The 14,685-nt window shown below is 37.8% G+C and overlaps 1 long non-coding RNA gene across 1 annotated transcript; it reads right to left on the reverse strand.

Moving 5' to 3' along the window:
• Nucleotides 1-926: 926 nt before the first annotated feature.
• Nucleotides 927-14,327, reverse strand: LOC128503791 (uncharacterized). The gene is made up of 2 exons (XR_008355301.1): nt 14,286-14,327; nt 927-1,093 (listed from the first exon to the last, which is right to left on the reverse strand). It is a non-coding gene; the product is annotated as an uncharacterized LOC128503791 (long non-coding RNA).
• Between the last annotated feature and the right edge of the window lie 358 nt (nt 14,328-14,685).

A 14,685-nucleotide genomic window follows, 5' to 3' on the forward strand; every position in this document is an offset into this window, starting at 1 on the left:
AACATAAAGTAAATTTTAAAAGATTAAGATAATTGTGTCCCACATGTTTGGGACATTTTACTATGATGCCCTACAGACTTAATTATGGAATTTTAACTTTGCTTGAAAAGCTTGGCTTACTGTTCAGGGAGTGATATGATAATACTATTTTCAGCATGGACAAACACTCTGAAATATTGGCTATTGGTAGAAGAACACTTTGATGCTTCCCATTGAGCCCTGTGGGCCATTACCTCTATGCCTTCTACAGATGTTTTTAAATTGAACCTCACAAAAAGCTGTTTATTTTTAAATTACTTGATGTTTCATTTGGATTTTTTCACATCTCCTGCACAAATCATACATATGAGTCAGTCTGGTTGAGCAATTGGAGAGCAGTTGTCAATAGGCCAACTCCCTTCATTTTGAACAGATTGGAAGTACATGTCAGATGTCCAGTTCATAATTCTGACAAAGCATGCAACAGGTACAAGTAATGGACATTTGGTAGATTCCAGTAGACTGTTGAGGGGACACTCAAGGATGATCTCTAAGCCAATTGTGAAGGTTTTCTAAGGCTTTGCTTAGGTGGATATTTAGGATGGTCAGTCGGAGCCAGCAATGTGTAGGCTAGTGAGGGCTTCAGTTAGGAGCTATTTTGTATTTTGTTTTGCTGTTTGTATACAAAGAAACACAGTTTATAATAAATATAGGTTTTCCTAACCTTATTTGACTAAAGGACTGCCCTAGAGGACTGTACTTAAACCCTTTTAGTACAGTTTTTTAGCACTCAAAATAACCTATGTTTAACGAGTTCACTAAGAGAGCTGTAGTAACTCCCAGAGATCACTCAGTATCCTCCTGTTGTCCCTGGAATAACTTCCAGCACCAGCCAGCATGCACACCTTGGAACCCTGCTATGAGTACCCAATAAGTAGACACAACTATTGAGTACAGCGGGAATGAACAGTTTATTGTTGTAAAACATAGACTCATATATCCACAGAACTTCATTAACATAAATTAACATTGATAAACAGATACATGTATTAAACCCAACCTTTAATCCCCAGGCAGCAATCCTATTGATGAGATTAATTAAACAATGGAGTTCCTACCTGTGCTATCTTTGTTTGACAGCCAGGCTGGAGCCATCTCTGAGTACCTTGGGGCCCTGTATGACAGGTCATTCTGTCACACTATGTTTTTGCCATTTTACCACATATGGGTTAACTTAAGATTCCCCTTTTCCATGTTTGATTCCACATACAAAAATATACATTATTTTTTCAGAAAAATGGGTCTTTCATTTAAACTCATTAAAAAAAAAAATATTGTAAATACTAGTATGTTAAAAACCTATAAAACACATGTACCCCACATACAATTTATTTATGTTCTAGTGGGCCAAACCCATCACTTACATAGTACTCTATAGGGTAGTATTTGTAATCCTTCTGGCTTAAGGGGTTTGGGTGTAGTGAACAGGGGCTGATATACAGTATATTTTATCAGTACAAGATGCACAGAGATCCCTTTAGGGATTCCTTGTATATGTTATGTATGCCAGTGATGTCACCATGACACCACAAAGCTCACTGTATTGTTTATGCATTTTTTATTTATGTTATTGCTCATTTTTATTTATATTTTGTTAAAAAATAACTTTTTTTTTTTACCAAAAGGGATTTGTCACAGTACCTTAACCAAGAAAAATGTTAATCTGTCGGTTTGCTTATCTGATAAATACTGCTAATACTGTTTCTGGGAATGCCTCAGTCTCTAGAAGAAGTCCTGATTTTCAGGGTCTCAGGGTAAGTTTCTTCTTCTTCTTCTGAGCAGAGAGCATAATCTCTGCCCACACCCCACCTAATTCTCTCCCACTAAAGGTTGTATGGAACTAGCCCCACACCTACACATGACTAGTCCTAGCCCCTTCACAAAACCACTCCCCCAGAAGAGGAAAATATGTCTGTAACAGATTCCCTCAATGGTTTTGTAGATCAGTTCGGAAGCAGACCATAAACATTTTAATTGTTTCTAGCTAATAAGATTATTTATGATTATTGTAAACATATTACAATAACTAGCTTAAAGATTTATCTTATTTATTCACATAACTTTGTAGCATAGAGGAGGCCTGAGGAGCTTCTATAATTGTGTAGGCCCTGCATAATGCATCTTACCAAATTAGTTATGCATCATGCAGAGACAAATCAGCTTTTTTGCAGGAGGAGCTTTCTTAGAGCTTGAGTAATTGCTCAAAAGGTCAGAGCCTCCACGCACACCCTCTCCCCCGACTGGAAAAACAGGGAGATGACCTTTTGTGTAACTACTCCAAGAGGCCAGAATATTGAAAAAGAATTTGCTAAGAAAGATAGGCGATTCTGTACCTCTCTTTCTCCATGGATCTATTTGCATTGTGCTTAACAAAAGGAGAGAGAGAATGGAATAGATTGGGAAAGGAAGTGAAGGAAAGAGTGTGTGTATATGTATGTGTAAATATATGTCAGAGTGAGTATGTGTGCATGTGTTAGTGTATGGTTTTAGGGTATGTGTGATAGTATTGTTAATAGCATTAGAGTGTTAATGTATGGTGTCAGCATGTGTACGTGTGATAATGTAAAGGGATGAGCCTAGGGTTAGTCACACAAGGAAGAAGAGAAGTGAGAGAAATAGTTTCTGTATGAATGTATGTGTAGTCTACAGTGCTCACACATATCTCGTGTAATGAATCCATCTTTTACACAGCTAACAAATGGAAATTAACTTTTGGTTGTAAATATGGATTGGAGGAAAACTGATTGGGCTAGGCAGTGACCTCTTGGAGAACCCTGTAGTTACAAGTTGTTGTATAGCATTGATTGCATAATACATGTTTTCTGAATCTAAGTTTCTTGCACCAATTAGATAGTTACAGCTTGGGACCAGAAGCAAAAATAAATGACTGCATCACCTCTTTAATGTTATGTGCCTTCAGCGAAAAGCAATAAACCTCTTACTTATTATGCAGGTTTAAAGGAATAAATCCCACGATCATTTGCACATTTGTAAGAAACAGAATGAAAATAGGATGATGTACTTTTACATTTAGTACAGCATTGTCAATAGTAGGCATAATACATGTCTTACCTAAATGTATAAAGTGTTGTAGTTTTAAAGCTAGGGGCACATAGAATGTATTGCATAAACCTAGGTGATATATGCATTCTTAGAAAATATGTTGGTCACTCATTTAAACAACCATGGAAAAAATGCCCTAAGCACATTACACCCTATCTTATAGTTTTACAGTCATATACTGTACTGTGCAAAAGTTTTAGGTAGTTGTGGCTAAAAGAAATGTAAAGTTTGATCTTATTAGTTTATTTTTATCTTTTTTTGGTTACTTTAATTGCAAAATAGTCCTTTCCGACTTTTTCCTATCATGACTTTAGAACAAGTAACCCAGGTTGTTTTCCTGTGAAGCTTTGTTACTGCATACATTGCCCGGTGCAATCTATACAACCCCATTTAGTTTCTCTCCGCGTTTGCTACTGGTTTATTTAAGACTGTCCTTTGTGATACATTTCTGGGAGCAAGTGATTTGTACTAGTCTTTGCTTCGAGCTGTATCCTGCAACTGACTCCCTAGGAAGCTTTTACAAAGCATTTGTCTCCTGGTCTTAAACTCTTTTATAAAAACTTAAGCACTTGTTGTATTCCTAGGCTAAGGTCTAATAAAATGACTACTGGTTTACCAGAGAAAATAGTTTTGGTCTATAAACCCTTGATTAGCCATCATTGATAAAACAACTTTGAGCACTTGTAATATACCTAGTTATGACTGGGCCTGTTTTTGTTTTTATATACTAGTAGCCTGTGTGATTAAAATTACTATATTGACAAAACAGGTTCAAAACAAATATTTATATGGTGAAAGTTTGTGTGCAACACACACACTAACACACTGACATAATTACACACACATACAAAGATACCTTAGTTACATACTTACACACACAAGGACAAATTCTAGCCTATGCCAGCTAGGCCTCTTTGCAATGAGAATAGTGACCGTGTCAGAGTTAAATATGTGTCTGCACATACAGTAACAAGCTGGTGAGAGCTCTTCTGCTCCCTTAAGGTTGTCCGAGCACCACAAAATGACGACATAGTCTGGTTCTCAGTGTACTGGGACTAAGGGAACACAGCCTCCAGGGTCTAGCAGTATGTATCGCCAGATGTTTATTTTAGCCTTTGTGGGCCTCATCACTGGGATGCAGTGGGTATCCATCCAGGCACAAGTGAGTAAAGAGGTCCACATTTGGACTCCTTTACACTTGGGGTGTCCTAGAGTGATATCAACCACACCTCACTGACAAGGCAGAAACGTACATCTGGGGTTGTTGATTTACTCGCCCAGAGGAAATTTGCCTCACATCTCAGTTCTGGACTACCCTTGTGGGCAGGATCACACTTGTATGTTGATAGAGATTGTATCGCTCCCGAGTAAGGACGTACTGTAGCTGTCTGTTCTTGGTTGAGGTATTCTCAACATTTACAACAAACCATGCTGTTTCTATGGTAAATAATAGACAGTGTGCTTTTGCCACTTCCCTTACCATTCTCCAACTTGTCTAGTATGCCAGTTTCATGGTTAGAGCACCATTTGGTTCATTACTGAATCAAGCTGTAATGGAGAAGTTTTACTGGAGTGTATGTACCCAATGCATCATGAGTGTGTGACACTGAAAAGCAGTATTTTGTAATTAAGGGTTGCTTGGAGTGCATCAAAATTAGGCACTCCTTTTAATGGTTAATTGTGTCTTAGCGTTAAACATACCTGCGATTTGCCAAAATATTTCAATGGATATCCAGTTGAGGCTTATTGACTTATGTATATACTATATGAGGTTTTTCTTTCATAAATTTCTATTGCACTTGATGGATTCTAACGTCCGTGATATGCATCATGATCCTGAATAAAACATACATTTTATCTGCAGTGCAAAAAATAATTTCCATGCTCCATAGATAGGACAATTTTCTAATTTCTTAGGATATAAATATTTTTTGTTATGCTGCAGAGTAGGCAGCAAAGACATAATATATTTGCTTATGTTTAGGTTCCATCCAGCTGACTATTTGTTTCCATTCTGCATGATTTGGTGGAGATTTATTTCTGCGGGACCAGTCTTACATAAAACCTTGCAGTTCATCTTATCTGTAGACAATAGGGAGTCCTGTCAATTGTTCCTGGATCAAGCAATGCTAAGCAACAAACCCTTGACAATATAATTGGAATGGAGCAGCCAGAAAGAGATAAACAAGATGAACAGTGAGAATACCTTTAAATCTTAACATCACCATAAGGGTTAAGGGTAGTGATATACAGTCTTAATACAACTGACTGAAAATAAAAGACAAAGGCAAATAACTGAAATGAGAGATGAGCATGACTATAGGGACACAACAGAGATGAACTTTGGAATGTGTTGGGGTGGGTTTGGAATTGTGTTTAATTTTACAGGATGTACTAAAAGCTAAAAATGGTTAATTAAAATCCACTGTACCTTGCATTGACCTACAGGACAAGCGGTAAAGGACAATTGAGCATGTGCAAAATACAGCACACTCAGTTAAGTAAAAAAATATGCCTTATACCCTCCTATATGCCACTCTGCCTCCCTGATATACCTTATACCCTCCTATATGCCACTCTGCCTCCCTGATATACCTTATACCCTCCTATATGCCACTCTGTCCCATGATATGCCTTTTAACCCCCTATATGCCACTCTGCCTCCAGAAATGCCTTATACCCCTATATACCACTCTGGCACATAGGGGGTTAAAATGCATATCATGGAACAGAGTGGCATATAGGAGGTATAAGGCATTTCTGGATGCAGAGTGGCATATAGGGGGTTAAAAGGCATTTCTGGAGGCAGAGTGGCATAAGGGGGTTAAAAGGCATATCATGGGGCACTCTGCCTCCAGAAAAGCCTTATGCCCCCCATATACCACTCCTCCTTCGACATACCAGTGCTTCTGACTCCCTGGTATCTGGTGGGGGCAGCGGGTGGAGGCCGGCGATACTTGCCGGGGGTTGTCTGTGTCCATCGAGCGGACGTTCGCCGGCTGCCAGAGCGCTGCAGGAAATTCTCCTCTCTGGCAGCCGGAGAAGATGCGCCATGTGCATAGGAAACCTCCGCTGCTGCCAGCACTTTTCCCTGGCCTGGTGGAAGTGCCGGCAGCAGCTGAGGTTACCAGACAGGAGGATCCAGGTCCCCTGCAGCTCTGCGGGGGATCTGGATCTTAGTCTCATAGTCAGACCTCTATTTGAGGTCTGATTAGAAGATGACCTCGATTATAAGACGATTATAAAACCTTGTCTTATAATCGAGCAAATACGGTATATTTTAGCTTTATTCTCATTATGTTTAAATTGTATAGGGAGTACTCACAGCAGTAGATTTTAACATCTGAATGCACGTCTATTTAGTGTGTATTTAGTACCATCAAAATTGTACGCAGTCAGGGTTGTTGTTTGTCACTGTGTCTTTCTAAGTTCTACGTTATCTTTATTATCTTATCATATTTTATGTACACATTGTGTCATGCCTCCCTATTGTTTATTTTTTTTAGTTGGACTGAATGTGTTTTGCTGTGTAATATTTGTTTTGTATAGGAAAAACATCAATTTACACAGAAAGATTACAAGATGATAGTGTTAACAAATATTATGTTTTCTGATCATCAGATTTGCACTAGACTTTCTGCAGAACAGCTATTTTTCCCAACAAAAGTATCAAGTAACATCATTCTGCTGTGAATCCCCAGTAGCCAATGCATATACGGAATGTGCTGGAAGGCTTTATCTTTGTGTAAGTGGGAACTTGGATTTCAGGAGATATAGCTCAACATTCTATTTTTTTCTATCACACTCTGGAGATTTGCATACAGAGCTAAAGCATCCAAAACTTAGAACTTTCTTTTTTTTATCTGCAAAAGGATGTTTTATAGTAATATATCTTATCTGTTATGGTTAACTCGTAAAGTATGTATGTATGCATGTATTTTTACTTATAGAGTATTGGTAGATTTACCTAGGGCTTTACAGTTCATAGTATAACAAAATACTGGTTAGAAACCACCAACCACTTCAAGTTCAAGGGTGAATAAGATGTAAGTAGGATATTACTTGCTAGCAGTCTAAAAGTCCCTTTTTATACAAATTATTGGTAAAAGGGAATAAATATTGATCACATTAAGTTAGTCTGTGTTTTACCAACATACTGGATAAATGTTATATAATGTAAGACACATTGGGCCACGTACAGTACCATAAAATTATAATAATGTAGGTACTAGGAAGGGTTATTGTGAAAAAACTAAAAAACTGTTGAAAAAAGGCAAAAAGTCTCTCTTAAAATCCCCATACTCTTTTTTTATCGTGTGTCCAAGCTCATTCAACTTTTTTCATGAAATGGCTAAAGCTTAGAATGATCATGTTCATGGACACAAGGTACAATTCAAATTGTCCTTTTTAGAAAGCCCTCTTGGAAAGTCATTGATACCTGACAGCTGTTTGGTGGCCCAAACAAAATGAGTAGAGTTCCTGAGAGACAAATGTCTATGGAAATGAAATGTCTGTCACTTCTGGCAATGTTACCATGAAGGACAAACACTGGACAGCTATATCATGAAATCATATCCCCAAAGGTTGGTGTCATCCTAAGGATTCTGAGCTAAGTATTTCATTGGATTCAGCTTCTAGGGAGAGGCTGGCCATTATCTAACTTTTTTTCAAAAACTAACAAGGGCATTTTGTATCAACGTTTCATATGTATCAACAATGGTTTTGACTATAGACAAATGTATTGACAGTCCACTAATTTGTGATAGAAAACTAACCAGACATCAGAAGCATACTACAAGATACTGACACCAATCTACAAGCTGCGTTAAAGGACCTTTCTCAATTCCATGTATTTATTCTGGATCTAAACAGTTATGTTAAGAAACATCTCATTCCACATGTGCCATGTTAGTACTCATTATATTTTGCAGCAAGTGAACACAAGGTGCGCGATAACTAGTAAGTGTTATATTAAAAAATAACCTACTCGTGGCTGGACATACTTAATTACAAAAGTCTAGACGCTATCTGATTTTTAGAATACCCCAACTCTGTCTGACTGTAGGTGAGTGATTATACAAGAGCAGCATATTCTGTTGCTTGAATATTTCAAGGTTCCAAATACTAAGCATGCATTTGGGGTCGGCTTTAAACTAATGGGGCATGGGCAGGCCCATACTGACCATTTGGCACAGTATGGGAAGTCACCCTCAAGGAGCATGTCTCGGGCAGGTGAAAATTGGTACAAAAAACGAAGCGGGCCCTGTTCTTACAAGTTTACAATCTAGTCGGTGGTTGGAGATGGATGCTTGAATGGGGATTAGTTGGTTCAAGTAAGGTTGATCAGTAGGGGTTGTTGGTCAGATGGCTTAATTTGGATGTTGGCTGAAAGTTTTAGGAAGAAAGGTTCTTCTTGAGAAAAGTGAGCGTTCAGAAAGCTTTTAAAAGTAGTAGGGAGAAAGTCTGACAGAATGAGGAAGGGGTACCGCACTGATGAAATCCTGAATGCAAGAGTTGAAAGAGGTTATGATGGTAGAAGAGAGAGACGCAGGTCATTAGAGGAACCAAAAGGGCGGTTAGGGGTATATTTGAATAGAAGGGTGTAGATATACCGTTGGGATCCATTGATTGTATTGAAGGTATTTTTTTAAAAGAAACATCATTGAGTTTCTGGATGACCTTGTATGTTCCCAAATATCTGGATCCTAACTTTTTAGTGGGTTGGTGAAAGTGTATATTTTTAGAAAACAATCATTGTCTCCACGTTTGATTTTAGGGGCTCGAGTATGAAGTGCCAGTGTTGTAAGAGAGTGGACACCAAGACATTGGTTGGCCATCAGCGTGAGTAAATGTGGGGACCATAGGAGCATAATGCTTTTAGACAAAATGCTTTAGACAGACTTTACACATAGAGTAACACAAAGACCATTCAACAGACATATCAATCAAGGTTTACATTCTAGATGAAGTAAGGTACAGGAGAATTGGACATATATTATCGTTAGAAATGCTAATCAAAAAACAGATATGTTGTACTTTAAGGTCTTTTGACCATACTCCACAAATAAAGGCCAGGGTGTTTCTGTTTGTAAGTTGTATTATTATTGTTTTGTTCTTATGAACATTTTTGCACAACAGCAGTTGATGTCTTTACTGTCCTATTGCATTGTGTGCGTATTGTACAATATTATGAAATACATAATATTTCTTTATTAGTACAGGTTAGTAGCACAAAGAACCTCATTGTCATTTGTCTAAATATGACTACGTGCTAGTAAAGGTATTTTAAATGTATATATAGGTCAATATGTACCATATGTTAGAAGGAGAAATCGATGCAGCTTGATTTATATTTAAATGTTTCATTTTTAATACATTTGTGGATATTATTAACATGATGAAGTAAACCATTTTACATTTTTTTGCCATTTCTAATATAAAGGTGACTATTGTTCAATTTCTCATTAAGTTCTGTATTCATGAAATGTCTTATCTTATTAGTTCAGCATTACATTCATTCACAGAAATCAAAGAATAATTTTACTTTACATGTATAGCAAATAACTGTCATAATGTCACTGTTTTATTAATGCAAATTCATCATCTAATCTTACATTAAAAATGCAATATAAAGTACTGTAACCTTTTAGTGCAAATTAAATGAAAATGATACCCAAAACATAATTGGATTTTTTAAAATATGCATTATTTTCTTATAACATCCTCTTTTATGTCCAGAGTTTGTGCATTTAATATATATTAGTTATTTTTGCAAAATGGTGCAACATTTGGGCATTCATTTAGCGTATATACTTTGTACAGGCCAGAGGAGGCCATGGTCCCCCCTACAGCATGCTGTGCCCCTCCGTGTGCCCCCCCAATTGAAACACTGTCAATTTTTTTTTGTCCAGCCGCCATGAGAAAGCACTGATTGACACAGAGGGGAGAGGGAGGGGCGCACCGGAATATGATGTCATATACTGACCCTCAGCAATGAAGCAGCGCGCACCACGGCAGAGCAGCGGGACAGAGGCCTCGCGGTACCACTGCAGGACTTCTGCAAGGTAAGTGAACTTCAAAGGGGGGAGAGGGTAGATAGTGAGAAGGGGGAGAGGGTGGGGTAGATAGTGAGAAAGGAAGGTACTAATATATATTAAATTAAACTATATTGAAATAAATAGAGTGAAAATGAGTGAGAGAATGAATGAATTCATGTGTGGATGCATTGTGTGAATGAGTGAGAGACAAAATGAATTAATGTGTGAATGAGTGAGAGTATGATTTAATGTGTAAATTAATTGTGTGAGTGGGTGAGAGCATGAATTAATGTGTGGATGAATTGTGTGAATGAATGAGAGAATTAATCAATTTGTGAGAATGCTTTAATGAATGTGTGTAAATAATTTGTGTGAAAGAGTGAGAGAATAAATGATTGTGTGAATGTTAGTGAAAGTGAGTTACTGTAAAAGTGGTTGTGTGCATCATATATGTATAATTGATTTGTGCAAAGGCAAATGTGGCACAAGCAGGGTATTTAAGCCTTGGGGACCAAGATGGCACAGGCAGGGTGTCTATGGGACAAAGATGGCACAGGTAACGTGTTTATGGGACAAAGATGGCACAGGGCAGGCTGTTTGGGGACAAAGTAAACTCATGCTGTCTGTTTGGGGGACAAAGATGGCAAGTCCTATGTGTGTGATTTGGGTGCTGGTCAGGTTCTATGTTGGCAATGTGGATGCCAGGGCTGGCCTTTGGGATGCACAACCTGCGATATATGCCTGTAATTAAGGGGGTTTTCTCTATAGCCTTTAATGCTGAGTTTTTATGTGAATTCCAATTGATCTATACCTGCAACGCTTGGTTTTTGTGTTATTCTGCTGAACCATATATGTTATGCTATAGTTCCATACATTATTTATGTATACCTGCAGGGTTTTTATGTTTTAAGTTGATCAATTCCTGCAGTTCTGTTTCCATGTGTTATTAATTTGATCTATACCCTCAGTGCTGAGTTTACATGTGATTTCCAGTTTATCTATACCTGCAATGCTGTGTTTGTGTGTTCTGTTGATCTATACCTGCAATGCTATGTTTCCATACATTATTTATGTATACCTGCAAATACAGAGTTTTTATGTCTTATTCAGTTGATCTATACATACAAGTGCTGTTTACATGTGTTTATTTGATCTATACCTGAACTACAGGGAATAAGTAAAAGGGACATGTGGTTTAGTGAATGAGGGGACAAAGGGACTCTGGGGATGATTACGGGGTAGAGGAACTCTCAATGTCACGGTAAGGTCAGAAGGAGGGAAGACTGAACTGACTCCTAATCTATGGTGAATGCGGCAAACATTTTTTTGTGTGTGGTAGCGGAGGTAGTGACTGCATGCTAGGGAACGTGGAGTGGGGCCCAAGGAAATACTTTACTGGGGGCTAATTTTTTTTCAATGTAAAATATATTAGCAACAGGGTCTAATATTTATATATATATATATATATATCGTCAGCAGGGGCTAATATGTATGTATGTATATATATATATATATATATATATATATATATATATACATACATGGAGATAAAACTCCGTTATGTGATCTTCAGTGTCTCTACGCATTTCGCCAAACTAAATAATTGGCTTCCTCAGGAGAAAGACATTTTCTAAAACCGAAAAAAATAAAATCCAGTACTGCAGTCTGAATGTCCTCATATCATTGTTCTGTTTAAAAGGGTTCCTTGTAGCGTTCTCACATCCTTTCGCCATCGTGTTAAGCTGTCCCTCCATGTTAAATATGAATTCACAGTGTAACAGCAGAAACATAAGCAAGCAAGGGGGACAGAGCAAGCAAGGGGACAGAGCAAGGAACATAGCCAGACAAGACATACATGGTACATGACACAACAGAGGACGGGGAAACAGGGCAAGGAACACAGGGGATGGAATGAGGAGCTGAGATCCTCAGACGCTTCTCCTTTAAGCAAGCATAGGATATCTTAACTGGGACATGGGAGGAGAGAGGAACCGAGATCCTCAGATGATTCTGGGAAAAGAGGGAAAAGGTACATAAAAGACACACAAAAATACAGGAACTAGCCTAGGACTATATGACGACACTTAGAGATTTAGTCACATCTTATGGCCATAGTATGCTTAGCCCACCACTAAGCCAAAGTACTCCAATATTCAGTGGGTCCTAGCACTAAACCCTGCCTACAGAATCACTAATAATCAGAAGCTGAAGCTAAGAACATGACTTGAATTCAAGAATAAGAAGTTATGGACAGAGCATAAGGAAATCCAGGAATGGATTACAGAGAGACAGAGGAACAGTAGCGAGACAGGGGAACTGTAGCAAAACAGGGGAACTGTAGTGAGGAAACTAGAGATTAGCAGCTCCACAACCTGAATGGGGCCTGACACAGTCTTAAAAACTTATATTACTTAAAAGCTCTTATATATTAGTAAACACCATCACTGTTTATCTTACTGAGTCCAATCATGTGATTTTAATTTGGGAAAGCTGTCTTGAGGTTGCAAGAATAAAGGGTCAATGTTCATACTTTTAAGGTCAAGTCTTTGCTTTGTGATTCTTCATTTCTGTAATCGACAGTAAATAGGTTCATTGTTTTTTGTTGACAGCTAAAGGATGTGTAATTATCTAGAATAATAGAATGTCATTCTCCTTTGTTTAAATATATTGGTACTGCTATCCTCGGCATGTATGTAATAGAAGCATTGTATGCTTTACAAATGTAATTGTACAAATTAATGCAACTGGCTATGAAATGGATGTTCATAAACCATCAGTCCAAAAATTATAGCAACTATGACCTTAAAATAGATAATGGCAATTACTGCATATGTTTTCTTTGTTTTATTTGGGGGCAATTGATTAATGATCTTATTGTGATATTTCTTTGTTCTTTATTTTTGTCTTCAGTTCTATTACGAGTGAAACTGGCAGATAAAAATACATGTGGAATACAATGTTTCTTTATGTAAAAACCATATATAATCTGAAAAAATGTATTGTACACCTTATACATTGTAGCTTTAGGACTTCATATCTTTAATACAATGTCCAGTATCTTTGAACATTTTGGACTTATTAGCAAAGGCTCTGAAAGATATAATCTCCCCAATCATTATAGGGCTCCCCCAATAAAATAAAATTTATAGGAATTGAAATTATTCCAGGCACCTTCAACTGAACTTGATAATACACAGAGTGTTTTTTACTCTGAGTCTGTTTTATTTATTTTGCAAATTGCACAATCATTCTGTTGTTTGCACATATATCATATTAATGTATTTTTAAGTTTGCCTAAAGTGTGTACATTATTGTACTGATTGCACTTTATTACTTGAACTCAGTTTATCTGCAGTGTTTATATTATACACAAGTTTTAATACATCATTTAGCACATAATTAGTACATCATTAGTGTTATTTTTTAGTTATTTAGTATTTATTATTGCTCTTTATAACACGCTGAGATTTTTTGATACAGAGTTTTCTTCATTTTGTTATTTTTGTGACAATTTAGATATTTCGATCTCACTATTGTATGTGTTCAGCGGACTGTGCGCTAGAGTCCACTTACTTTGCAGTGGGTGGGATATATTAGGCAGCAAGTGAACATTTCTTCCTCAAAGTGTAAAATGGGCAAACGTAAGGATCTGAGTGACTTGTGATGGCTAGACAACTGGGTCAGAACATCTCCAAAACTGCAGCTCTTGTGTAGGGTTCCCTGCCTGCAGTTGACAGTAACTATCAAAAGTGGTCTAAGGAAGGAAAAGCAGCAAAGCAGCGATAGGGTAATGGGTGGCCAAGGCTCATTGATGCATGTGGGGAACTGTAACGGGTTCACCAAGAGAGCTGTAGTAACTCCCAGAGATCACTCAGTATCCTCCTGTTGTCCCCGGAATAACTTCCAGCACCAGCCAGCATGCACACCTTGGAACCCTGCTATGTGTACCCAATAAGTAGACACAACTACCTTGAATTGAGTACAGCAAGAACGAACAGTTTATTGTTGTAAAACATAGACTCATATATCCACAGAACTTCATTAACATAAATTAACATTGATAAATAGGTGCATGTAGACAACTCAGCCTTTAATCCACTGGCAGCAATCCTATTGATGGGATTAATTAAACAATGGAGTTCCTACCTGTGCTATCTTTGCTTGACAGCCAGACTGGAGCCATCTCTGAGTACCTTGGTGCCCTGTATGACAGGTCATTCTGTCACAGGGACGTTTCATCAAATTCAACAGACAAGCTACTGTAGCTTAGATTGCTGAAAAAAATAATACTGGTTCTGATGAAAAGATGTCAGAACACACAGTGCATCTTGGTTTGTCACTTACGGGGCTGTGTAGCCACAGACTAATCAGCGTGCTCATGCTGACCACAGTCCTCTGCCAAAAGAGCCTACAATGGGCACATGAGCATAAGGCCTGGACCGCTGAGCAATGGAAGAAAGTGTCCTGGTCTGATGAATCAGGTTGTTTTTTTTTACATCACGCGTATAGCTGGGTGCATGTGCATCACTTACCTGCATGCACTATG

This window comes from Spea bombifrons, chromosome 8 (assembly GCF_027358695.1).
Source record: "Spea bombifrons isolate aSpeBom1 chromosome 8, aSpeBom1.2.pri, whole genome shotgun sequence".
Lineage (NCBI taxonomy): Eukaryota > Metazoa > Chordata > Amphibia > Anura > Pelobatidae > Spea > Spea bombifrons.